General features: G+C 41.5%; 1 protein-coding gene across 3 annotated transcripts in view; it reads left to right on the forward strand.

The window, feature by feature from the left end:
- Positions 1–2,539: 2,539 nt before the first annotated feature.
- The window catches only part of TMEM45A (transmembrane protein 45A), a 78,050-nt gene continuing 55,753 nt past the window's right edge, over positions 2,540–24,836 (forward strand). The window contains exon 1 of one of the 3 annotated variants that reach the window (XM_009199187.3): positions 2,540–2,886. The gene's annotated coding sequence lies outside the window, so the exon portion shown is untranslated. The remainder of the gene's footprint in view (positions 2,887–24,836) is intronic. The other 2 variants (XM_009199177.3, XM_031662958.1) reach the window with 2 other exon arrangements.

The raw sequence follows: 24,836 nt of genomic DNA on the forward strand, positions 1-24,836 counted from the left end.
CTCCCAACGTGCTGGGATTATAGGCATGAGGCACCATGCCTGGGTTGATTGATTTTATAATTTTGATTTTGCATCGCTGGAAAAACCTCCACTGTGTTGTGGTGTATAATTATTTTTCTATACTGCTGAATTCTGTTTGGCAATACATTGTTAAAGATTCCTGCTTCTTCACCTTGTTACAGCCTGGAAAAGGCGGGAGTCTAGGATTTCTACTCAGCCTCTGTCCATGTAGGAGTGAGTGGGGCCAGGTTTCTCCTGTGGTGTTTGGCTGAAGTAGAGCCATTACTGCCTAAAAGGTTTTTTGTCTTTCTAGGCTTCTCATTTCCTGGTCCTTGACTAGAGAGAGCAGGGTTCGTTGAGACTTTTCTGTCTGTGCCTATTGTCATTTTTGGGTTACTGGCTTCTTCAGCTCCAAGTTTGGGACAAATAAACAACAGAAAGAAAGCCCAGGGAACTCAGCATCATGTCGTTCCTTGGGTTCTCATCTGTCTTCTTCTCTCAACCTCTTGGAGTTTCTTATGTTGGAAAATATATAAAGTCCAGGATTTTTTGTTATGCTTAGCAGGAGAAATGGAATACTGATGTCTACTCTATCTTCCTAAAAGCAGGAGGATTCTTTTTTTTTTTTTTTAGTAGATTTTTGGTCAATATCAGATGCCTGTTGATGGTAATGAGTGTGGAGGATTGATCAATACCTTGACTATCAGCCCATTGTTGAGTGGCTTCTGTGATAAAAAGTGCAGCATTGTGAGATTACAAATGCTTCAGAATGGCGAACACACGACACGTTACTTTCAAGGGCTACATTCAAAGGTTGCTCCTTTGTGGGTTTCCTTGACTGCCAGAAGGATTGGAGTGTTGTCGTTCCACTCATGTAGTGCCACTTTACTTGGTGAGCAGGCTCCTGCGTTTTGGGGGTCTTACAGAGTTACGATAACATTGCAGTCAGATCCATTGAAATTGAGGTGTCTGACTATCCAATTGTGGCAGACAGACTTGTAGGTGGCCCCTGTGATCTCTACCTCCTGACTTTTCAGAACTGTGGATGGCCATTGGGAGCCTAAGAGCCATCTTTTGGAGCCAAGGGCAGCCTCTAGCTCACATCTAGAAAGAAACTGGGGAGTCAGTCCTAGAGCTGCAAAGAAATGAATTCTGTCAATGACCTGAGAAAGTTTGGAAACGATTCTTCCCCAGTAGAGACTGCAGATGACAATGCAGCCCGGCTGACACTTTGATTGCATGCTTATGAGAGCATAAGCAGAGGATCTAGTTACGCCATGCCTGGACTTCTAACCTTCAGAAACTGTGCAGTGATATACATGTGTTGTGCAAAGCACTAAGTGTGTGGTAATTTGTTGCACAGCAATAGATTAAAAATACACCAACAAACAAGACATTATCGTTGTAGTGAAAGCTTTAGACACTCATAATAAATTCTGACCCCTGCAGGGATGGCAAATTGCAGATGAGTTTATGTACCATGATAGAGTACTGCAAACATATATTTGGAGAAATCTGTGGCATGCTGGGATAGGTGCTGGGTCTTGGAGATTATTTTAATATCTACTTTATAAGGTAGTTGTAAGAATTAAATGTGATAATGCAGGTAAAAGCTGTTTAATGCAGGGTCTGGCGCCTTCCCTGGCATGCAGCCCAGTGAGTGTGGCTCTTGCCAACTTAATATTTCAATGAGGTCACGTTTCTGTCAATATGCACAAATTATAATGGCAATTGATTTGCAGATCTCTTCTTTCCTCCTCTCCTCCTGACCTACTAATCAAAAAACTGGTTAACTCTCCAACTAACTTTCCCAAGTTCAAAGCAACGTTTGGCGCAGTCCTTTCTCAATTCTCACATAACAAAGCAGCATTTCTCGGTTCCCTACAACGACCATCACTCAACACAAAAAACCAAGCAGGTCTGCCGAACCACTCTCATACTCAGCCCTGGTCATGTCCGCAGGAACAACTTCAATTCTGGTTAGTAAGGACTTCAATGAAGCGTTCATTAAGGTTTTCCCTCCACCGAAAGAAAGAATACCGTCCCCAGGGTATTGGGCCCTATTATTTGCTCCCTGGAGAAAGTGACGGGAGAGGAATCCCAAGGCGTGGCCTGAACGCCCTTTGGGGGCGTGGGCAGCCCGGAGCCCCAGCCGCTTCCACTCCAAGCACCAGGCGCGTCTTATTTACAGCCCCCAAACGGCTACAAATCATCCGCCTTGTTTTCAGCCCCCAAACGGCTACAAATCATCCTGTTTAAACAAAGCGGTCTGTCTAAAAGGAGGGGCGTAACAGGTTCGGGGCAGGGGAAAGACCTGGGAGTAGGCAACCTCCCTCTCGGCCCCGAGCCGTCCCGGGCGTGCAGCCGCCGAGTGCCACATCAGCGACGGCGCTGCACTTCCACGTTCCCTTAGGATGCAACCAGCGGGCCTGCGGGAGGGGCGCGCCCGAGGCCCTCAGGAGTGGCGGGTCGCCCGGCCAATCAGCGGCAAGTGAGGAGCCGCGGCCACCAATGAGCTGGGGCTTATGCCAGCCGCGGCCGCCGAGGCTCGTGCCCCGCGGGCGGAACAGATGAAGCACATCTGGACAGCTGTGCTGAGCAGCTGTGCGGCCCCCTTGCGGGCCGACGTCAGCCGAGCACGTCCCCCACGTCCTCTCCTTCTCGCCACTTATTATTTATTCGTTTTCCCAAAGAAGCAACCCAAGTTTAAAACTTTTTCCATCCCTAATGCGAGACGTGGCCAGATCCCTTCCAACACACGGTTCAATTTTCATGGGGCTCTGGGATCAAAAGAACAGAAACAGCAACAACAAAAGCCTAGCCGCTGTCTGACTTTAAACTGGCAAAGTGGGAAAAATAAAGCGTTGAGTAAACAGACCAAGTTGGGTAAGTTTTGGATACGTGCTGGATATCATATTTCTCTTGCTGTGATCTCTATCCTGTGTCTTTTGCTGTTCTCACCAGCTTTCTCTTCATCAAGGGGAGAAAAGTAACACTTGCTCTGACAAACTGGACCCTTCTCTCCCTTCTCTTCCGTTTCACTAACATTCTAATTTAATTTTTTTGGTTTGCTATTCATTTTTTGTGTGTGTGCGTTAGTTTTAAATATACTGGGAACAGAAATTTGATTGATATCCTGTTGTAAACCTCTAACTCCAAAATTTAATCTATTGATAAATTTATTTCTCTATTTTCTTTCTGTGAAAATACTGTGGACATTTGTAAAGCCAAAATCGTTTTCTATCCCTGACTCTGGGACTGTTTTGATGGGAGATTGAGAAAATTATCTGATCTATTCAGAATTAACACGTTTGCTTCTGTTAATAGGGTGTTTAATATAAATTATGTAAAACCTGGATTATGCAAGTAGTTGCTGGATTTTTCACTTAAATCTGGAGGTAGTTGCAAGTCAAATATGTGTATTTTCCGTATTCTCCCATTCATGGTGGGATACCTGAATTCCTTTATAAAAGTTAAAAAACAAACAAACATGTGACAGACCACCTGTGTGTTCATAAACTTATAATCGTATATATGTTATATAGTGTATATATACACTATATAGTATAGTATATATACTACATTTATACTAGTATGCGATATAGTATATATACTCTATATATGCTACATTTTTGTTGTTGTTGTTGTTGTTGTTGTTTGTTTTTGAGACAGAGTCTCACTCTTGTCGCCAAGGCTGGAGTGCAATGGTACGATCTCGGCTCACTGGAACATCTGCCTCCCGGGTTCAAGCGATTCTCCTGACTCAGCCTCCCAAATAGCTGGGGTTACAGATGCCCGCCACTGCGCCCAGCTAATTTTTGTATTTTTAGTAAAGACGGGGTTTCGCCATGTTGGCCAGGCTGGTCTTGAACTCCTGATCTCAGGTTATGTGCCTGCCTTGGCCTCCCAAAGTGCTGGGATTACAGATGTGAACCACTGTACCCAACCTTATAATTGTATATTAAAACAATAACTCTACCAAAATAATATGCAATTGTTATACGTACATGCTTGCAGATAGCTCTGGTATACATTTCAGGATTTAGAAAGAGAATGATGAAAAATATTGAGTTAGGTGAGTAGCCTGAGACCTACTCCATCTGAAACATCTATAATCCCCTCTGTTTAAGCAATGTTTTGGATTTGAGACTTTTGTCTTATGTTATTTACTGTCACGGGAGAGCTGGATAGAATGGATCTTTAATTTTTGGCTCAGAAAGCAGTAGATGGGAATTTAGTACGATAATTAAAAGTTGCAGGCTGGGTGAGGTGGCTCATGCCTGTAATCCCAGCACTTTGGGAGGCCAAGGCAGGTTGATCATGAGGTCAGGAGATCCAGACCATCCTGGCCAACATGGTGAAACACTGTCTCTGCTAAAAATACAAAAATTAGCTGGGTGTGGTGGTGCATGCCTGTAGTCCCAGCAACTCAGGAGGCTGAGGCAAGAGAATCACTTGAACCCAAGAGGCAGAGATTGCAGTGAGCCAAGATCACGCCACTGCACTCCAGCCATCTCCAGCTCTGGTGACAGAGTGAGACTCCGTCTCAAAAAAATAAAAAACAAAAAACAAAAAACAAAAAAAACAAATCTGAGTGTGTTTTTGATTCAGAAAGGCAATGCATACAAAGTGGATGGAGCAGCTCAAATGATTTGCAGGGAAGCAGGCTTAGAAGGAACAGGGTTGCAGAGAAGCAATGTAAAGAGCCAGCCGGCCTGGTTCAATTCACAGTCCCACAGTAAGTTACCTAGGGTGAGTTACTCAGCCCCCCTGTGCCTCAGCTTCCTCCTCTGTAACATGGAGAGTTTCCTCTTCTCTGGTGAGTTTCCTTCTCAGTTCCGTCCTCTGTAATGTGCTAATAATAATGGCACCTACATCATGGGGTTGTCTCGAGGACTGAGTTAGCATACATTAAACACTTGGAATAGTTCTGGCCCATAGTCCCACAGTATGTCTTTGCTGTTGTACTCACTCTTTGTTACCTTCCTTCCCAGCCTGCGATGTTGCACATCAGTTTCCCCAGCTGCCGTTCTGACTTCTGCTGTAGCAACTGGTATTAACTGAGTGCTGACCACTTGCTAGCCAGCATTGTATGAGGCTATAAGGAGAGTCTTGAATGAGGAGTGAAGTAGAATTGATCTTAGGAAGATCTAGAAGGTTCTGGAAGTGCAGGGGATAGGAAAAGGCCATCTGTTGTAAGATGGCTTCACGGAAGGACTTGTGTTTCTGGGAATGGGTTTTGACAAACAGTTTTGGTTTGGGAATGGGAGGAAGGGAAGGGATTATAGAGGAGCAGGAACATTTTAGGAGGAAGGAGACCCTTTGCAGGGGCAAAGGCACTATGATTGGAAAGTGAGGAGCTATCCTGTGGATGTTGGGACATTGGGATAATCTGTGGGAGGTTAGTTGGAGGAAAGTTTGGAAAGGTGGGAGAGGTGGGAAGGGACGGCGTATTACCTGATAAGGACAGAGAGGCTTGGGAGGTAGATTGGTGGGGAGATGGCAAGCCGAACTGTCAGCAGTTACACAGAAGAGGTGTTTCTGGAATAATCCATCTCTGGGGTCCCGTCTCCTCTCTTGCCCAGCATTCCCTTCCCATCTGCTCCACTGCTTCTGTAACCTCCATCCAGGTCCTACAGGTTGGGCAGGCAGGGATGGGCAGTGAGTCTGGGCCCTACGTTTTGGACTCATTCCATGGTGGCTGTCTTGGAGCTCCGCTTAAGTGGTCTGGTGCTCAGGGCAGTTACCCAGGCTGCTTTTTGTTAACAGGCCATGCCCTAAAGTCTTTGACGTGGATGTGGTTGTTACAACCCTCCCCATCCACATACACACCCATAGTGTGTGCCGAGTAGCTCTTTCTCATCCTGCTGATAGAATCATCTACTCATATTTTAACACATATAACTTCATAATTTACCACTATTGAAGTAGATAAAAACTGTAATATGCATCTAAGTGAAGGATCAGCTTGGAGTTCCCTTGCTTTCTCTTCCCTGAGAGCATTGTTCTGTGGTAGAGAGGTATGCCTGGCGCTGCTGTTGACCACCAGTGTGACCTCAGGCAAGACATTGAACCCTTGTGGTCCTCCTTGCCATCATCTGTGAAATGATCTCTAAAGGCCCTTTTTCTCTCGGTTGATCATTTATTCTTCTCCCCTGATCCCTGGAACAGTCCATTATTCACATATGGCTATTTCACACATCTATGACTAATATTTTCTGATCACTTAATACATGGTGGACGTTCCAATAACGGTCATGTCCTCCTCACAGTCTCCTGTGAGGGTTGGTACCTATTTGTATCCTGTTTTTCTAGTTGGGGAGACAGGAGCAAAGGAAGTTTAAGAAATTTGCCCAAGATTACATAGTGAACAAGTGGCAGGTGTAGACCCAGTCTAACTTTGGAGCCCAAGTCTTAACCAATGGGCTATACTACCTTAGGTATAATACAGCTATGACTGCTCTTCTTGTTTGTGGTGGTGATAGTTCAGAAGTACATGGTAGGAAGATCATTGGAGAAAGGGCATATTTGGAGATATTTAGTTGATAAAATTTGCCTGGTGGGGCCAGAATATCAGCATGAATCTTGTCTATGAAATGTGCTCCACATGGAAACAGGAGACATTTGGATCTCATTGCAGACATGCACTCTGTCTTTTCACCTTGTTTGAACAAAACGCACATAGCACCTGGTTGTCTAGTAGACGCTCAGTACATGTCAGTTGAATAACTGTCCCCTTTGAAAAAGGAAGTTGTGACCGCACTATTTTTATTTAAAAAAATAAATAGAGAAACTATGCAGTCTCTCAAGACTCATGGGAACATGAGGCAGACGCCAGGTAAACATTCTACTCCTGCTTTTGGGGCCTCCCCCTTTCTCTTTTTATTTCTGGAGATGCTGTGGTTTTGAGCTAAGAACTTCTCATGGTGAATATCAATGAAGGGCTATTTTAGGTGTATAGTTATTAATCATACCCATTCCGGATTTGGCATCTATCTTTTTGGGAATTCATTCCTCAAATATTTTGTGTATTGAATCAACTTTAAAATATTCGAAAAATGTTTTAGTTTGCTCTTTATCTAAGGTAGCTGCTCTTTTCAGTATGGCATAGTGACTAAGCACACAGGCTTTGAAGTCAGACTGTGAGGGTTTGAATTCCAGATCTGATTCTTACCAATGTGGCCTCGGGCAAGTCACTTTCCTCTAGACGGTTTTATTACCTGTAAAATGGGGATACGCGTACGCATTACATGAGAAAATCCATGGAGAGCATTCAGTATATTGTCTGGCTCACAGTAAAGCCTGTACATGTAAGCGATTCTTTTTTTATGGTGGTAAAATATTTAATAACATAAAATTTACCATCTTAACCATTTGTAGGTGTGCAGTTCAATGGCATTAAGTACATTCACATTGTTGTTTAACTCTCACCACCATCCATCCCCAGACATTTTTCATCTTCCCGAACTGAAACTTCACACTTACTAAACCATAGATCTCTGTACCCCTTACTTTATCAGCCTCTGGAACCAATATTCTACTTTCTATTTTTATGAATTTGACTATTCTAGGTACCTCATATAAGTGGAATTATATCATATTTATTCTTTTATGTTTAGCTTATTTCATTTAGCAAAATGTCTTCAAGTATCATCCATGTTGTGGTATGTGCCAGAATATCCTTCCTTTTTAAGGTGGAATAATACTTCATTGTATGTATATACCATCTTGTGTTTATCCATTTATTCGTTGGTAGAGGGACTTAGGTTGTTTTCACCTGTGACGGTTAATTATGCATCAACTTGTCTAGGCCACAGTACTGAGCTATTTGGCCAAACATTATTCTAAATGTTTCTTTGAAGGTATTTTTTAGATGATGATATGGTTTGGCTTTGTGTCCCCACCCAAATCTCATCTTGAATTGTAATCCCCATAATCCCCACTTGGAGAGGGAGGGACCTGGTGGGAGGTGATTGGGTCCTGGGGATGGTTTCCCCCATGCTGTTCTCGTGATACTGAATGAGTTCTCATGAGATCTGATGGTTTTGTAAGGGGATCTTCCCCTCTTGCTTTCTCGGTTTCCTGCCACCATGCAAAGAAGGTCCTTGCTTCCCCTTTGCCTTCTGCCATGATTGTAAGTTTCCTGAGGCCTCCCCAGCCATGTGGAATTGTAAGTCAATTAAACCTCTTTCTTTTATGAATTACCCAGTCTCGGGTATTTCTTTATAGCAGTGTGAAAATGGACTAATACAGATGAGGTTAACATTTAAATTAGTAGACTTTGAACATGGCCGCCATAATGTTGGTAGGCTTCATCTGATCAATTGAAGGCCTCAATTGAAAAAGACTGAATTCCACTCAAGAAGAGAGAATTCTGCCTCCAGACTGCCTTTGAACTTGAGACTACAGCAAGTCTTCCCTGCACCTTCAGTCTGCTAGCCTACCCTGTAGGTTTTGGACTTGCTAGCCTCCACAATTGTGTGACCCAATTCTCAAAATAAATCTTTCTGTGTATGTGTGTTTTTGTGTGTGTGTACGTCCTGTTGGTTTTGTTTCTCTGGAGAACCCAGGCCACTAATTAATACACCATCTTTTGGCAGAACCCAGGCCCCTAATTAATACACCATCTTTTGGCTACTGGGAATAATGCTGCTATAAATATTGGTGTACAAATATCTATTTAAGTTCATGCTTTCAATTATTTTGGGTATACAACCAGAAGTGGAATTGTTGGATCATATGGTAATTATATTTTTAATATTTTGAAGAACCATCCTACTGTTTTTTCACAGCAGCTGCACCATTTTATTTTACATTCCCACAGCAATACACAAGGGTCCCAATTTCTCCACATTCTTACCAACACTTGTTATTTTCTGTATTTAATTTAAAAAATGATAGACATCGCCGGGCGCGGTGGCTCAAGCCTGAAATCCCAGCACTTTGGGGGGCCGAGACGGGCGGATCATGAGGTCAGGAGATCGAGACCATTCTGACTAACACGGTGAAACCCCGTCTCTACTAAAAAATACTAAAAAGCTAGCCGGGCGAGGTGGCGGGTGCCTGTAGTTCCGGCTACTCGGGAGGCTGAGGCAGGAGAATGGCGTAAACCCGGGAGGCGGAGCTTGCAGTGAGCTGAGATCTGGCTACTGCACCCCAGCCTTGGCGACAGAGCCAGACTCCGTCTCAAAAAAAAAAAAAAAAAAAAAAAAGATAGACATCCTAATGTGTGTGAAGCATCTTGTGGTTTTGATTTGCATTTCTCTAATGATTAGTGATGTTGAAGATAATTTCATGTGCTTATTGGCCATTTGTAAACCTTTTGCCCATTTTAAAATTAGGGACTTTTGTGTGTGTGTGTTGTAGGAGTTCTTTATATATTCTGGATATTAATTCTCTATCAGATATATTATTTGTGGATATTTTCTTGCATTCTTTGGGTTACCTTTCCACTGAGTTGGTAGTGTCTTTTGAGCATAACAGTTTAAAATGTTGATGGTCTAATTTCTTTATTTTTTTCTCTTTTGCCTGCACTTTTAGTGTCATATCTAAGATACGATTGCTAAATTCAATGTCCTGAAGCTTTTTCCATATGTCTTCTTCTGAGAATTTTATAGTTTTAGCTCATATGTATAAGTCTTTGTTCCATTTTGAGTTAATATTGTAACTGGCCTAAGGTAATAAGTGTTCACCTTCATTCTTTTGCATGTGGATAGTTAAGCAATTCATTAATAATTTTTATCAACCATTATAATGTTTGTCTCTATGTAGATACCATTAGCATAGACATAGTATAAAAATATTAATTCATTCTTGACATCATTTTTCTAATTATGTCTAAAGTACTGATTTTTTCTTATAGAATTACTCAAAAATTCTGTACTTGGATCAGGTGCAGTGGCTCACGCTTGTAATCCCAGCACTTTGGGAGGCTGAGGTGGGTGGATCACTTGAGGCCAGGAGTTCGAGACCAGCCTAAGCAACATAGTGAAACCCCATCTCTAGTAAAAACACAAAAATTAACTGGATGTGGTGGCATGTGCCCGTAATCCCAACTACTTAGGATCTGAGGCAGGAGAATCGTTTGAGCCTGGGAGGCAGAGGCTGCAGTGAGCCGAGATTACACCACTGCCACTCCAGCCTGGGTAGTGGAATGAGACAAACAAACAAACAAACAAACCCCTACACTTTGTAGCTTTTAGTATTTCCAATGAAGAAAAAGTATTCTTGTGGTCAAATGGCATTGGTGGCTGATAGCTATTTTTTTTTTAACTATTTTTACCTTTTTGTGGTGTTTAGAATTTAAAAAGCAACATCCCCATGCTGAAAAAAATTGAAATAGATTGTACAGAGTCAAAAGTAATTGTTCCCCTTCTATTTACATATTTTCTTTCCTTCCACTACTCTCCCCACAGTTAACCTTTATTAATAGTCTGGTCTACATTTTTCTAGACCTTCCCCAAGAATCCATTCACAGATATAGATCTAAACATAAATATTATTTTAAAATATACATGGGACCATATTTTATACATTGTTCTGACCTTGTTTTTAAAAAAGTCTCAGCAGTAAAAAATACACACATCTCAATCTGTCCACCGAGACCCAGAGATCTCATGAACATACTGTATCCTGGAGAACAGACAATGGCACTCAAGTGAAAGAATGTTCCTTTTCTATAAGACGTAGCAGTGGTATTGGGTTTCATTTGTTGAACAGGTCTGTTTGCACTGTTCCCTCTCTCTTGGCTCCTTTCTGTGAGCCATCAGATAGACTGTTGGCTGGATGACTTTCAATGCCCTTGCCAAGGACTCTCACATTTGGCTGTCTCAGTGAAAGCTTGGAAGACAACAAATCCTTTCCCACATCCACCCATCACCACTTCTGAGCAGCTTGGGCCCCTCTGGTGCCATCAACAATCCTGAAGTGGCAACAGATCCAGAGGCAAATGCCTCCTTCCTTCCTGCTGTTTTGTGCAAAGATTGCTATACTCTGTGACTTAGTTTATTTCTCCTTCAAGAGAAATTTAAAAAAAGTGACCAGCAAGATGGTGCTTTCCATGGCAAGGAAGCGGGTGGTACGCCTGCACCTTTCTCCAGAATTCCTGAAATACCACAGACTTAAAAACACATACACAATATTTTATTAAATTCTTTTTAGTGGATGAGAAAATTGATTTTTAAAAAATATGATATGCTTAAGGAAATTGATGTTTAGAAAGGTAAACTGTGCTACTTGTAAAATTCCACAGGCTTAAAAACACCTACACAATATTTTATTACATTCTTTTTAGTAGATGAGAAAATTGATTTTTAAAAAACATGATATGCTTAAGGAAATTGATGTTTAGAAAGGTAAACTGTACTACTTGTATAGCAAGCAAAGAATATGAAAATTTCCCTGATTTTAGTTCTCTTTTCACTGAACATTCCCATTGCCTCCAAAAGACAGCACGTTGCCCTTGAGAATTCTACAGACTAGTCCTGTGGTACTTAACCAATGTGCAGCTGAATTGCCTGTGAAATATTTAAAACATACACCCATGCTTGTCCTGCCCCTGGAGATCCTCTCTCAGAAGGTGTGGAGTGAGGCCAAGGCATCTATGAAAAGCTCCCCAGAGATCTGATGGTTGGCCTGGGTTGAGAACCATGGATCTAGTGGGAGGAGTTTCCCAGCTAAAGTTCCAAACCCTCACAGGTGGGCTGGTGTCCTTCATTCCTGATGACGCTTAGAACTGGCCTCAAGCAGTCACAGTTGGAGGAAAGCTCTACCTAAGGTCCTAATTAAAAACAAATAAATTGGATGGAAACTCCTTCTTCTTGGGATGTTTACAGAGGTTACTTTTTTATCCTGTTGCCTCATTCCCATGAAAACTCACTTGTCTAACTAAACTGAAAGGTGGAATCTTTCTCACCAATTTTTGTAGAGCTGCTATTAACTTCACTTTTTTGGGAGCCAAACTTCCCTCAGTGCCGCAGTTATTTCGTGGTAGTAACATAGGTGTTTAGGAGACATCTGAATTCCCTCTCAATGACCTGAAAGTATAATTAGTCCATTTCCTTACTTGAATCAACAACTAGGGTTGCCAAATAGATCCAATTCTTAGTAGAGACTGTGTCTATCTCGGACCCAGAGTTGACCACTAATTACATTTCAGTAAAAAATATTACTTTTAATTTATCTTAAATTTCACAGAAGAAAAAGAAGCCAAAGTGAAATTTAAGGAATTTCTGAACTTCAGACAAATATCTCTTAAAACAAGACATATTAGTTCCTTAAAGATTCCTCCAAAAAAATATCAAACTGTTGGGATTATTAACTACTTTCACAAAATTCAGAATACATTCTTCATATCCAAATAGGCCTACATTTTATATAACTACCCTCACATTTTAAATTAAAAAAAGGAAAAAGTTCCAGATATGACTTTGATATGTCTAGGTATGGAACTTTTTTTTTTTAAAACACCTTTTCTCCTGATATGTCCTTTCTTTTTTTGGCTATGAAAATTAATTTATCTACAAATTGAAGTGAAAGATATTCTCACATTTTCAACAATTGTTGATGGATTATTTTCCTCAAATCCCAAAATCGACAAGTAAAGAAAAGCATACCATAAAGGAAAACCATAAATGAAGAGCAAAATTTCCTGATGAACAATTATTAAATTTCACATATCTCTAGATTATCTTTCTTTCTTTTTATTATTATTTTACTTCAAGTTCTAGCATACATGTACACAACATGTAGATTTGTTACATATGTATACCTGTGCCATGTTGGTGTGCTGCACCCATCAACTTGTCATTTACATTAGGTATATCTCGTAATGCTATCCCTCCCCGCTCCTCCCACCCCCCGGCAGGCCCCAGTGTGTGATGTTCCCCACCCTGTGTCCATATGTTCTCATTGTTCAGTTCCCACCTATGAGTGAGAACATATGGTGTTTGGTTTTCTGTTCTTGCGACAGTTTGCTGAGAATGATGGTTTCCAGTGTATCCATGTCCCTATAAAGGAAATTAACTCATCCTTTTTTATGGCTGCATAGTATTCCATGCTGTATATGTGCCACATTTTCTTAATCCAGTCTATCATTGATGGGCATTTGGATTGGTTCCAAGTCTTTGCTATTGTGAATAGTGCTGCAATAAACATATGTGTGCATGTGTCTTTATAGCAGCATGATTTATAATCCTTTGGGTATATGCCCAGTAATGGGATGGCTGGGTCAAATGGTATTTCTAGTTCTAGATCCTTGAGGAATCGCCACACTGTCTTCCACAAGGTTTGAACTAACTTACAGTCCCACCAACAGTGTAAAAGCATTCGTATTTCTCCACATCCTCTCCAGAAACCTGTTGTTTCCTGACTTTAATGATCACCATTCTAACTAGTATGAGATGGTATCTCATTGTGGTTTTGATTTGCATTTCTCTGATGGCCAGTGATGGTGAGCATTTTTTCATGTGTCTGTTGGCTGCATAAATGTCTTCTTTTGAGAAGTGTCTGTTCATATCCTTTGCCCACTTTTTGATAGGGTTGTTTGATTTTTTTCTTGTAAATTTGTTTGAGTTCTTTGTAGATTCTGGATATTAGCCCTTTGGCAGATTAAGAAATTCTGTAAAAATTTTCTCACATTCTGTAGGTTGTCTGTTCACTCTGATGGTAGTATCTTTTGTTGTGCAGAAGCTCTTTAATTTAATTAGATCCCATTTGTCAATTTTGGCTTTTGGTGCCATTGCTTTTGGTGTTTCAGACATGAAGTTCTTGCCCGTGCTTATTGTCTGAATGGCATTGCCTAGGTTTTCTTCTAGGGTTTTTATGGTTTTAGGTCTAACATTTAAGTCTTTAATCCATCTCGAATTGATTTTTGTATAAGGTGTAAGGAAGGGATCCAGTTTCAGCCTTCTACATATGGCTAGCCAGTTTTCCCAGCACCATTTATTAAATAGGGAATCCTTTCCCCATTTCTTGTTTTTGTCAGGTTTGTCAAAGATCAGATGGTTGTAGATGTGTGGTATTATTTCCAAGGCTCTATTCTGTTCCATTGGTCTATATCTCTGTTTTTGTACCAATACCATGTTGTTTTGGTTACTGTAGCCTTGTAGTATAGTTTTGAAGTCAGGTAGCATGAGGCCTCCAGCTTTGTTCTTTTGACTTAGGATTGTCTCGGCAATGCAGACTCTTTTTTGGTTCCATATGAACTTTAAAGTAGTTTTTTTCCAATTCTGTGGAGAAACTCATTGGTAGCTTGATGGGGATGGCATTGAATCTGTAAATTACCTTGGGCAGTATGGCCATTTTCACGATATTGATTCTTCCTATTCATGAGCATAGAATGTTCTTCCGTTTGTTTGTGTCCTTTTTTATTTCACTGAGCAGTGGTTTGTAGTTCTCCTTGAAGAGGTCCTTCACATCCCTTGTAGGTTGGATCCCTAGGTATTTTATTCTCTTTGAAGCAATTGTGAATGGGAGTTCACTTGTGATTTGGCTCTCTGTTTGTCTGTTATTGGTGTATAGGAATGCTTGTGATATGTCCTTTCAATTTGAAGACCCATGTCTTTCTTCACCTCAGGGAGTTTTTCACTAATTATCTAATTTTTTCTTTCTCTCTCCTTACAAGCCAGGCATAATTCAGACTATTGATCATGGCAAACTGTTAAGGGCAGATTAAAAGAAACCAAAATTGAGAGCTACATCATAATAAGTGCATTTAGGACAGATTTGAGTATTCTATCTGCGTATCTATCGATCTATCACATTTTTTTTTTTTTTTTTTGAGACAGGGTCCTACTTTGTTGCCCAGGCTGGAGTGCAGTGGCATGACCATAGTTTCAACCTCTTGGGCTCAAGCCATCTTCCTGCCTCAGCCTCTCGTGTAACTGGGATTACAGGTGTTTGCCACCGTGCCCAGCTAACTTAATTGTTTTCTTTGTAGAGATGGGATATCCCTATGTTGTCCAGGCTAGTCTTGAACTCCTGGCCTCAAGTGATCCTCCTGCTTTGGCCTCCTGAAGTGCTGGAATAACAGATGTGAGCCACTGGACCTGGCCTAAATACTTTATATTAATGAAAATTAAATAATATTAAAAATGTTATCAAGGAAGAAAAAAAATTATGGAAAATGCTCACAGCAAAATCATGTCATGGCTAAACCTTGGGGGTAAAGACCAGAGGAAGACAGAGTGAAAAGGGAGTAAACAAGGTTGCGTGGAGGAAGAATGGAAAGTATTGGGGTCAGACTCCCTCAAGGCATCTTACCTTTCAGCAGGTACCCAGGAGAACTGACCCCCGGCTTCTCCATCCCTGGTGTTGCTGTTCCTCCTTCTGCATTGACCTCTGTGTGTGTGTACTTGGGCATGAAGCTGGACTGCCAAAGAGAACGGTGACCTTGTTTTCTCCTTTCTTCTTCTTCTTCTTCCTCTTCTTCTTCTTCTTTTTTTTGAGACACAGTTTCACTGTGTCATCCAGGCTGGAGTACAGTGGCACAATCTTGGCTCACTGCAGCCTCCGCCCACTGGGTTAAAGCGATTCTCCTGCCTCAGCCTCCCTAGTAGCTGGGACTATAGGCACACACCACCACACCTGGCTAATTTTTGTATTTTTAGTAAAGATGAGGTTCACCATGTTGGCCAGACTGGACTCGAACTCCCAACCTCAAGTGATCCGCCCACCTCAGCCTCCCAAAGTGCTGGGATTACAGGCCTGAGCCACCGCGCCTGGCCTCTCCTTGCTGCTTCTATGACTTCTTGGACAGTTTGTTTCCAGTGGGAGAGCAGACAGATGAAACAATACCTCATCCGCCTGGGGCAAGTTTGGAAACCTCTCTATATGCATTAAGCCTCATTCTCCTCAACAGAAAATTGGGCCTGTTTCTCCTTACTTCTCAATGTCATTACAGAGGTTTCATGAAGTGATGTGTGTGATGGGACTTTGTCCAACATAAGATACTTTGCAGAAGTGAGTGATTCTGTGACCACAATCTTGCTATGAAGCTTTTTCTTCACAGGAAGATGCATGAACAACTAATGACTGAGTGACTGTTGATTAGGTGTCAACCTCTTCTCAGGCTTCTTCTTATTTTACCCTCATGGACAACTTGTTGAGAAGAGGCTATTATTATTCCCATTTTATTGATAAGCCCAGAGAGGTTAAGTAACTCATACAAGGTCACACCGTGGTGAAATCAGGATTTAAATACAGGGTGGCTTCACTCCAGTGTCTGAACTGTTAACATTTATGCCATGTGTAATACTATTTTCAGGAATGAAACAAGGTTATTGGTTGCCCCTTTTCAGAGAATTGACAAGTGCTGAGGTTTAATGCAGGTGGGCAGAGGCGGAGGTGTCACTGGGTGCTCTAGCCTCCATATCTTGAACTTCCAGCTTCCTCTTACTGTCCATTTGTGATCCTGGGAGACTGAAACACTGTCTCTCTGTGCCTGATCCACTGTTGTTCAAGCATCCAGCACCCTTTCCCTGAATTACTGCAAAGGGCTCTCAAATTATCTGTGGTAAAGGACCAGTTCCCACCCCAGCCCCCGAGTCCATTGTAGCCTTATATTTTTGTAAAAAAAAAAAAATCTTGCTTGGATATTGCCACAATGTTAAACTACTTCAAGATATTTAAAAGCCCCTAAATACTTCATCTCAGTTCCTGTCCTTGTAGATGGTAACAGCTTGCAGACTATCTCTGGTCCACAGGGTGTGGTTGGAATAGCACTGCTGCAAGGGTCTCCTGACTTTGACTCCTGCCTTCTGTAACCCATGCACCACAAAACAGCCAGAGTGGTTCTTGAAAAATACAACTAGAAGTCACATCATTTCCCTGGTTACACCCTCCAGTAGCTTCCTATTGCATTTAAAATAAAATCCAGATATTTACCAATGGCCCAAAAGTCCCTGGATAATCTGACCCTGCCTGTATCCACCTGCTTTCATCTCCTTCCTTGCCCACTGGATATCTCCAACGCTAGTGAAGCATAGGTAGGTTTGGGTAAAAGTTGGTTCAAATAGGGAACACATAATAATCTGGGATGTGAGATACACTCTGTTTTGTCCTTTCCTCTACTGGATCAAGCATGGACGAGTGCTTCTATCACTTTCTCTCCAGCAGCGAGAGCCATGCCACTAGTTTCTGAATGAACAAGATGATCAAAACCAAGTCTCAGAAAAGATTTGTGCACAATTATGCTTATGTAGTGTAGCCTGTTGCCTCTTTGGTGGACTCAGCCTGAAGATGCCTGTATTCTGTTGAAGTCTCATACCTGCTTTTTAGACTCTTTGTTTCCTCCCGCAGAAAATGGGTCTGTGGTGGGTCAAGATGACAGAGGGGTCATTCCAAATGCTCCTGAGATTGGAGAACAAAAGGTTGACCGTGTGATTGTTGTTACTATTGTGAACTCATTGCTGGGGAGCATGGCTACTATTGCTGTATTGGTTATTTAATGACTGAGGGGGAAACACACATCTTGGTTTAACAATTTCCTGGTTGGTTTAGTGCTTGCTGCCCAGAGAGCCTCTTGTGTGGAGGCAGCCAGGAGAGGCGCCCATCTCACCATGTGCTCTCCCATGGCAATGAATGAGAAGGAAGCAGCTACATGGAAAATAGTTCATTTAGCAACAGAGAGCCGTGGTTTCTAGGAAACTGACTTCCCAGCGTTCTCCCTAACATCCTCCCAACTCCCAGTGACTTTTTAGTCCATTGCCTATTCCAGTGATTTTTGGACTTTCAGAAGAAGATTTTATTGTCTTTTGCTAATTAATTGCCATGGCAACAGCAACGATTCTCACATTTTAGTGGCAGGAAATTTATATTTAATAGATCTGAGAGTGTGATGTAGCAAAGTGCGTCTTTGCCAAGCGTCCCAGTTGATTCTGACATAGCTGGTCCAAGGACCTTACTTTGAAAAACACTGGTTTTAGGAGTGTCTGTTCTGTGTAATGATACTGGTATTGAGTGCAAAGTGTTTTAAAGAAGTTCTGTTTCTGCCCAAGGTGGAGTAACAGGGCCAGATTTACCCTTTTGCCTGACGCAACCAAAAATGTCAGATAAAATACATGAAATAATGATTTTCGAAACACCGGTCATCAGGTGATGAAGAGCAGTGATCTCTAAGAAATAGGAGACACAAAGGTGTATGCTCAGGCTGCTCCAGCTTACTGAGTGGAGAGAATTTCCAGGCTGAGACGCAGGGAAAGGAAGGCATGTGCAATTCAGACTCCTGATTTGAGGAGAAGGTGTGAAGAGGCTGGGGAAGCCAAGGCTGTTAGAGTTCGTAGAACAGAGTACCAGGAACGAGAGAGATGCATGGAGAGAGAGGACCCCAATAACTGCAGAGGGGCCCTCGAGCATTCAGCATTGTACTGATCAGCACCTGCATGTGGGGAAACTACCGGGGACTGGGGGCCAAGCTTGTTGAGGGAAGAGAACAGAGCCTGGCTCTCACCAAAGGCTGGGAATATTGCCTGTTCCTTCCAGTCAGACTGGAAAATCCATAATTCACAGAGTACTGGTAGAACAGTCAGGAGAGCCTTGCCTCAGTAGTGGGGAATAATTAGCAGTCTAGAGCACTGCTCCGTATTTGCCTAATAAATCATGAAAAAGCAATTCGCAAAAGTATTAAACTGCATCTAAGTTACTTAAGCTCATTCTAGAACAGAGTTCAAGAGTATTTATGGGAATATTTACTGGGTATACACCCAAAGGATTATAAATCATGCTGCTATAAAGACACACGCACACATATGTTTATTGCGGCACTATTCACAATAGCAAAGACTTGGAACCAACCCAAATGCCCATCAATGATAGACTGGATTAAGAAAATGTGGCACATATACACCATGGAATACTATGCGGCCATAAAAAAAGGATGAGTTCATGTCCTTTGTAGGGACATGGTTGCAGCTGGAAACCATCATTCTCAGCAAACTATCGCAAGAACAGAAAACCAAACACCACATGTTCTCACTCATAGGTGGGAATTGAACAAAGAGAGCACTTGGACACAGGGTGGGGAACATCACACACCGGGGCCTGCTGTGGGGTCGGGGGAGGAGGGGGGGATAGTATTAGGAGATATACCTAATGTAAATGACAAGTTAATGGGTGCAGCACACCAACATGGCACATATATACATATGTAACAAACCTGCAAGTTGTGCACATGTACCCTGGAACATAAAGTATAATAAACAAACAAACAAACAAAAAGATAATTTATGGGAATAAAAAAATATCCAGTGCCAAACAAGGTAAAATTCACAATGCCTGACAACGCAAAATAGTAACATAGTTTAAAATGGAAACACACCACTCTCCCTGATTGTCCTGGAGGTGAACTTCCATGCACATTTTTGTACCCTTAAAGAGCCCAGCAGTTTAAGCTTTCAGTGTAACATTTTATACATAACAAGCTAGAGACTGCCAAACCATGTCTGTGTTGATATTTATCTTGGCTTCTGAGATAGCACTTCCTCTTTCATGTCTATGACTGTTTTAAAAAATATTTTTTCTGTGTTTGATGCCTTCAACCTTGCCATTGGATTATGGTAAGGTGGACTCAGCTGAGATATCGGCCAATTACATTGTGCATCCTAAGGGGTTGGAGTAAGGAGTCGTAGGTAATGGTGGTGGGTGGGTGAGATGGGACAAGTTTTCTGAGGTCAATGTATGACTTAGATTCAAAGCCTTAGAGAGCAGTAAGGACCAAACCAGGCAGGCCAAGATCTTGGACAGGTCTGAGGGGGCTCGCTCAGCCAAGTTCCAGAACCAGAAGCCCTTTGGAACCCAACAGGAACATACGGAGAGTGAAGTGAGTAGAGTCTCATTAGGATTTGGTCAAGGCTAAAGAATCAGAGCTTGTTCATTGGCAGAGGTTGGGGACTGGGTCAGAGAGGAGTGTTCTGGGATCAAGCATGGAGTTACTGCTCTAGAGGTTCATAATTGAGAGCCACTATTTGAGCCTGGGATGTATATTCTTCCTCTGAGATTTGAAAGGTTTTAAATTTGGTTTCCAGGCCTATTCTCTGATTCCCTCCCATCCCGCAAATTCAACCTGACACTCTGTCATTAGAATGTCCCTAGTTAGACACTTGGCTGCCAGAACAGACACGTTTTCTTCAGATTGGCTGGTACTTGGACATTCTTTCCCACTCTGCCTATACAGAAATGTGGCTTTTCTGCATACAACTTACAAACTTTTTGGCTGCTGGAAAATGCTAAGTTTCTTAAAATATCATAGCCCAGATGAATTTGTGGGAAAGCTCCTACTTGAAGATGGTGACAAAACTGTTACTTGATAGAAATTTTACCTGCTCTGGGAGATGAGAATGGGACTCAAGGATCAGTCTTTGGGAAAAGTGGAATTGAGTTGGTCTTTTAAAGGAGGGGGGTCTTAAAATCACGTTTTCACCTAGAAAGCATTTTTAATAAATGTTATTGGAGCTCTTTATTTTCACTCCCAATGGCTATTGTACCATGGATTGCATAACTAGAGTTGGGGTGTAGAGATGAAGAATGGATGCTAGTCATTATTGTCATGACCACCATGATGGTCTGGATGGCCAGAACAATTCACTTACAGTTTTTAATAATGACAAAGACAACAACAACAACACTAGAAAGTAGAAGGGAGTAAGTTTATACTTTAGTTTCTTTCAGATCAGTATGGATTAGAGGAGCTTCTGCCCTCTCTGTGTGTTCCAATGAGAGAGAAATAGATACAGAAGAGATTAAGAGAGCATAGGAGGGGGCTTCAAGATGTTTGACTAGAGACACCTGTTATTCACCTCCTCCACAAAGGAGGACCAAAACAGCAACTAGATAAGCATGACATCAAAGAGAGTATTTCAGAGAGAACACAGGAACTCAGTAGGAAAGTGACAGGAAACCTCTCAGGCATGGAAGGAGAGGGAAGCAAAGCAGCTGGCCCAGCTGAGATCGGAGCCAGGAGAGATTCCTCAGTGAAGGAAAAGGGAAGGGAGAGAGCCATGCGTTCCACATTTCCACAATGGACTACTGCAATCCTGGCTACAGAGTGCCCTTTGGCTCTCACAGACCCTGAGACTAATATAAGAAACTTCCGGGAGCCCACATGATGGCATTGTCTCAGAGAGGAATTTCGCCATGGGTCACACATATAGCCCAAGACTGAAGCAACTGCAGCATGGTGCCTTTTTGAGAGCTCAGGCCCGACAAGACTGCATCTTGCCCTGGAGACCAATAGCCCATGAATCTCCATATCCCTGGAGCCCCACTGACATCCCCTTACATCTACTCAGATAGATGGTTGCAAAATGCCAATGACATTCTTCACAGAAATAGAAAAAACAATGCTAAAAATTGTATGGAACCAAAAAAGGACCCAAATAGCCAAATCAATAGTAAGTAAAAAGAACAAAGCTGGAGGCATATACTACATGGCTTCAAAATATACCACAGACCTATAGTAACCAAAACAACATGGCATTGGTATAAAAACAGACACATAGAGAAGTGGAACAGAACAGAGAATTCAGAAATAAATCCACATATTTATAGTCAACTGATTTTCAACAAAGGCATCAAAAACGTATATTGGGGAAAGGACACCCTGTTCAATAAGTGATGCTGGGAAAACTGGATATTCATGTGCAGAAGAATGAAACTGTCTGAATGAATAGACTGCTGTCTCTCACTATATTAAAAAAAATCAGTTCAAAATGGATTAAAAGTTTTAAGACCTGAAACTGTAAAACTATTAGAAGACAACATAGGGGAAACACTTCAGGACATTGGTCTAGGCAATGATATTATGATTAAGACCTCAAAAGCACACACAACAAAAACAAAAATAGAACAAGTGGGGTTATATTAAACTAGAAAGCTTCTGTATAGCAAGGGAATCAACAGAATGAAGAGACAAACTTCGAATGGAAGAAAGTATTTTTCAACTATTCATTCGACAAGGGACTAATATCCAGAATATACAAGGAACTCCATCAACTTAACAGAAAAAAAAAATCCCATCAGATATTTCTCAAAAGATGACATACAAATGACCAACAGGCATATGAAAAACTGCTGAATATCACTAACCATTAAAGAAATGCAAATCAAAACCACAATGAGATATTATCTCACCCCAGTTAGAATGGCTGTTATGAAAAGGACCAAAAGTAATAAATGCTGGCAAGGATGTGGAGAAAAGAGAACTCTTATACCTCGTTGGTGGGAATGTAAATTAGTAAAGCCATTATGGAAAACAATATGGGGGTTTCTCAAAAAAATAAATGTAGAACTACCATATAGTCCAGAAATTTCACTACTGGATATTTATCCAAAGGGAAAGAAATCAGTATATCATGGGGATACCTGCACCCCCATGTTTATTGCAGCACTGTTCACAATAGCCAAGGTATGGAATGAACGTGTCTATCAATGAATGAATGGGTAAAGAAAATGTGGTATACAGATATACAATGAAATACTGAGCCACAAAAAGAATGAAATCCTGTCATTTGCAGCAACAGGGATGGAACTTCAGGTCATTATGTTAAGTGAAACATGCCAGGCACAGAAAGACAAATATCACATGTTCTTACTAATATGTGAGAGCTAAAAAAGTTGATGTCAGGAAAGTAGAGAGTAGAATGGTGGTTACCAGAGGCTGGGAACGGTGTGGGAGGAGGATGAAGAGAGGTTGGTTAATGGGTACAAATATACATTCATATAGAAGAGTAAGTTCTAGTGTTTGATAGCACAGTAGGATGACTATCATTAATAACAATACATTATATATTTCAAAATAGCTGGAAGAGAAGGTTTGAAATGCTCCCAATACAAAGAAATGATAAATGTTTCAAGGGTGATAGATATCCCAGATACTCTAACTTGATCGTTACACATTATATGCATGTATTCAAATAGCATATGAGCTCTGTAAATATGTAAAATGATTATGCATCAATAAAGGAAGTTAAAAAGAGAGAGCATAGGTGAGAACTCTCTGCTTTTATCTAATGAGCTCCGGATTGCCTTCCATACTCCTGGACGTGATACTAGGAAGTCTCAATCAAGGGCCAGATTATGCCTTCTGGAGAGAAATGCACTGGAAACTGGATATAATCTAATTGATGTTAATTGTGATAAGTGTTGCTGGTTTTACTTTTGGCTTCATGCATAATGACTTATGTTTTGTGGTGGTAATGAGTAAAAGAGGTGGGGTGAGTTGATGAAACTGCTTCTGTGCCCTGATAAGTGACTGTGTTCTGATTGGTTCTCAGATGGGAGTTGATTTTTCTACAGGAAGAGAATTAGCTTACCAATGTGAAACCACTGAAGGCAAAGTCAAGAGAAGTTTACTTTGCCTCCATTGCAGTCTTATTCCCACGTCCTCACTTTTTTCTCTTCCCTTTATTTTCCTTCCTTTTCTCCCCAAACTCATGATTTCCTTTCTGTCAGCAACTCTCTCCAGGTTCTCGTTAACACAGAAATTGTAAAGATTCAGAAAAGACTATGATGGGATATTTTTCCTCCTTGTTTCTGTGTATCTTACATTTGGACTGGAAATATAATTTATATACTACCATAGGGGATCCTTCTTCAATTTTTCTGAAATTAATAGAACCCATTTTTTTTTTTTCATAATGTGTTGAAGGAAATAGTTTTTGAAAAGTTGGGAATGGCAAGAGATCAACTGAGAGGAGATTTTTACTTTGAGGGATCCTCTCTCTGGCATGAGATGAGTCCTTGTGAAGTGAAAAGATGGGGGCTATCTTTGGAAACGCACCCATCCCTGCTCCCAGAGAGCTCCGGGCCCACATTTTATGGAGAACAGCATCTGCTCTCACATTGAGCTGGGTTAAGCCTTTGAATTTTCCTTTGCATATGTTCTCAATCATTGATAGTGTTGAATCATGAGGCATTTTGCTAGATGTGGGAATAAATTTTTTTTCTTTTTTTTTAAGGCAGAGTTTGCCCTGTCACCCAGGCTGGAGTGCAGTGGCACGATCTGGGATCATTGCAACCTCTGCCTCCTTGGCTGAAGCGATTCTTCTGCCTCAGTCTCGTAAGTAGCTGGGATTACAGGCATGTGCCAACACACCAGACTAATTTTTTGTATTTTTGGTAGAGATGGGGTTTCACCATGTTGGCCAGGCTGGTCTTGAACTCCTGACCTCAGGTGATCTGCCAGCCTTGGCCTCCCAAAGTGCTGGGATTATAGGCATGAGCCACACCTGGCCAGGAATGAAATATTCTTAATGAGGAACTTGACAAGGTCTGAAAAAGTAGATTTTCAGGAAAAGCCACAGGCTCGAAGTGTATCATCTTTCCTTCACGGTTTGGCACATCGTTACTTTCCTTTTCCGTGAGTTAGGTAACAAGTGACGTTTAGAAATATCCTCTTTCCCACTGTCTGCATGCCAAAGATCAGCCTTTCATATTTTTCCTTAATTGTCAAAGAAATATTTGAGCATCTAAGCTGATATTCTTTATTACTGTGGGTGTGATTTGGGAAACAATTCTTGGAGGGCAACTCTGAGTCTGTGGTGAATAAAAAAGTGAGGATAAATGTGAGTGAATATTGTGTCTGGTGTTCTCTGTGCAGCTGGAAAAATGATGAGCAAGTTAGCTTGATTAGCTGAGCATCTTCCTCCTATTGAAAGGGCAGTGATGGTCGTGATTGGAAAAAGCTGTTCTTGAGTGGCATCCTTTTAGGAAAGACTGTGGTTTAAACGGGCTTGTCTACGGGCCTCACTTTTGGGCTTACCTCCACCCCCAAGCCATCCACCATCATTAGCCACGTTCCTGAAATTAATTTATTAGAGGAACTGTTTGATTCAGGAGATAAG

Source organism: Papio anubis, chromosome 2 (genome assembly GCF_008728515.1).
Source record: "Papio anubis isolate 15944 chromosome 2, Panubis1.0, whole genome shotgun sequence".
In the NCBI taxonomy this organism is placed as follows: Eukaryota; Metazoa; Chordata; class Mammalia; order Primates; family Cercopithecidae; genus Papio; species Papio anubis.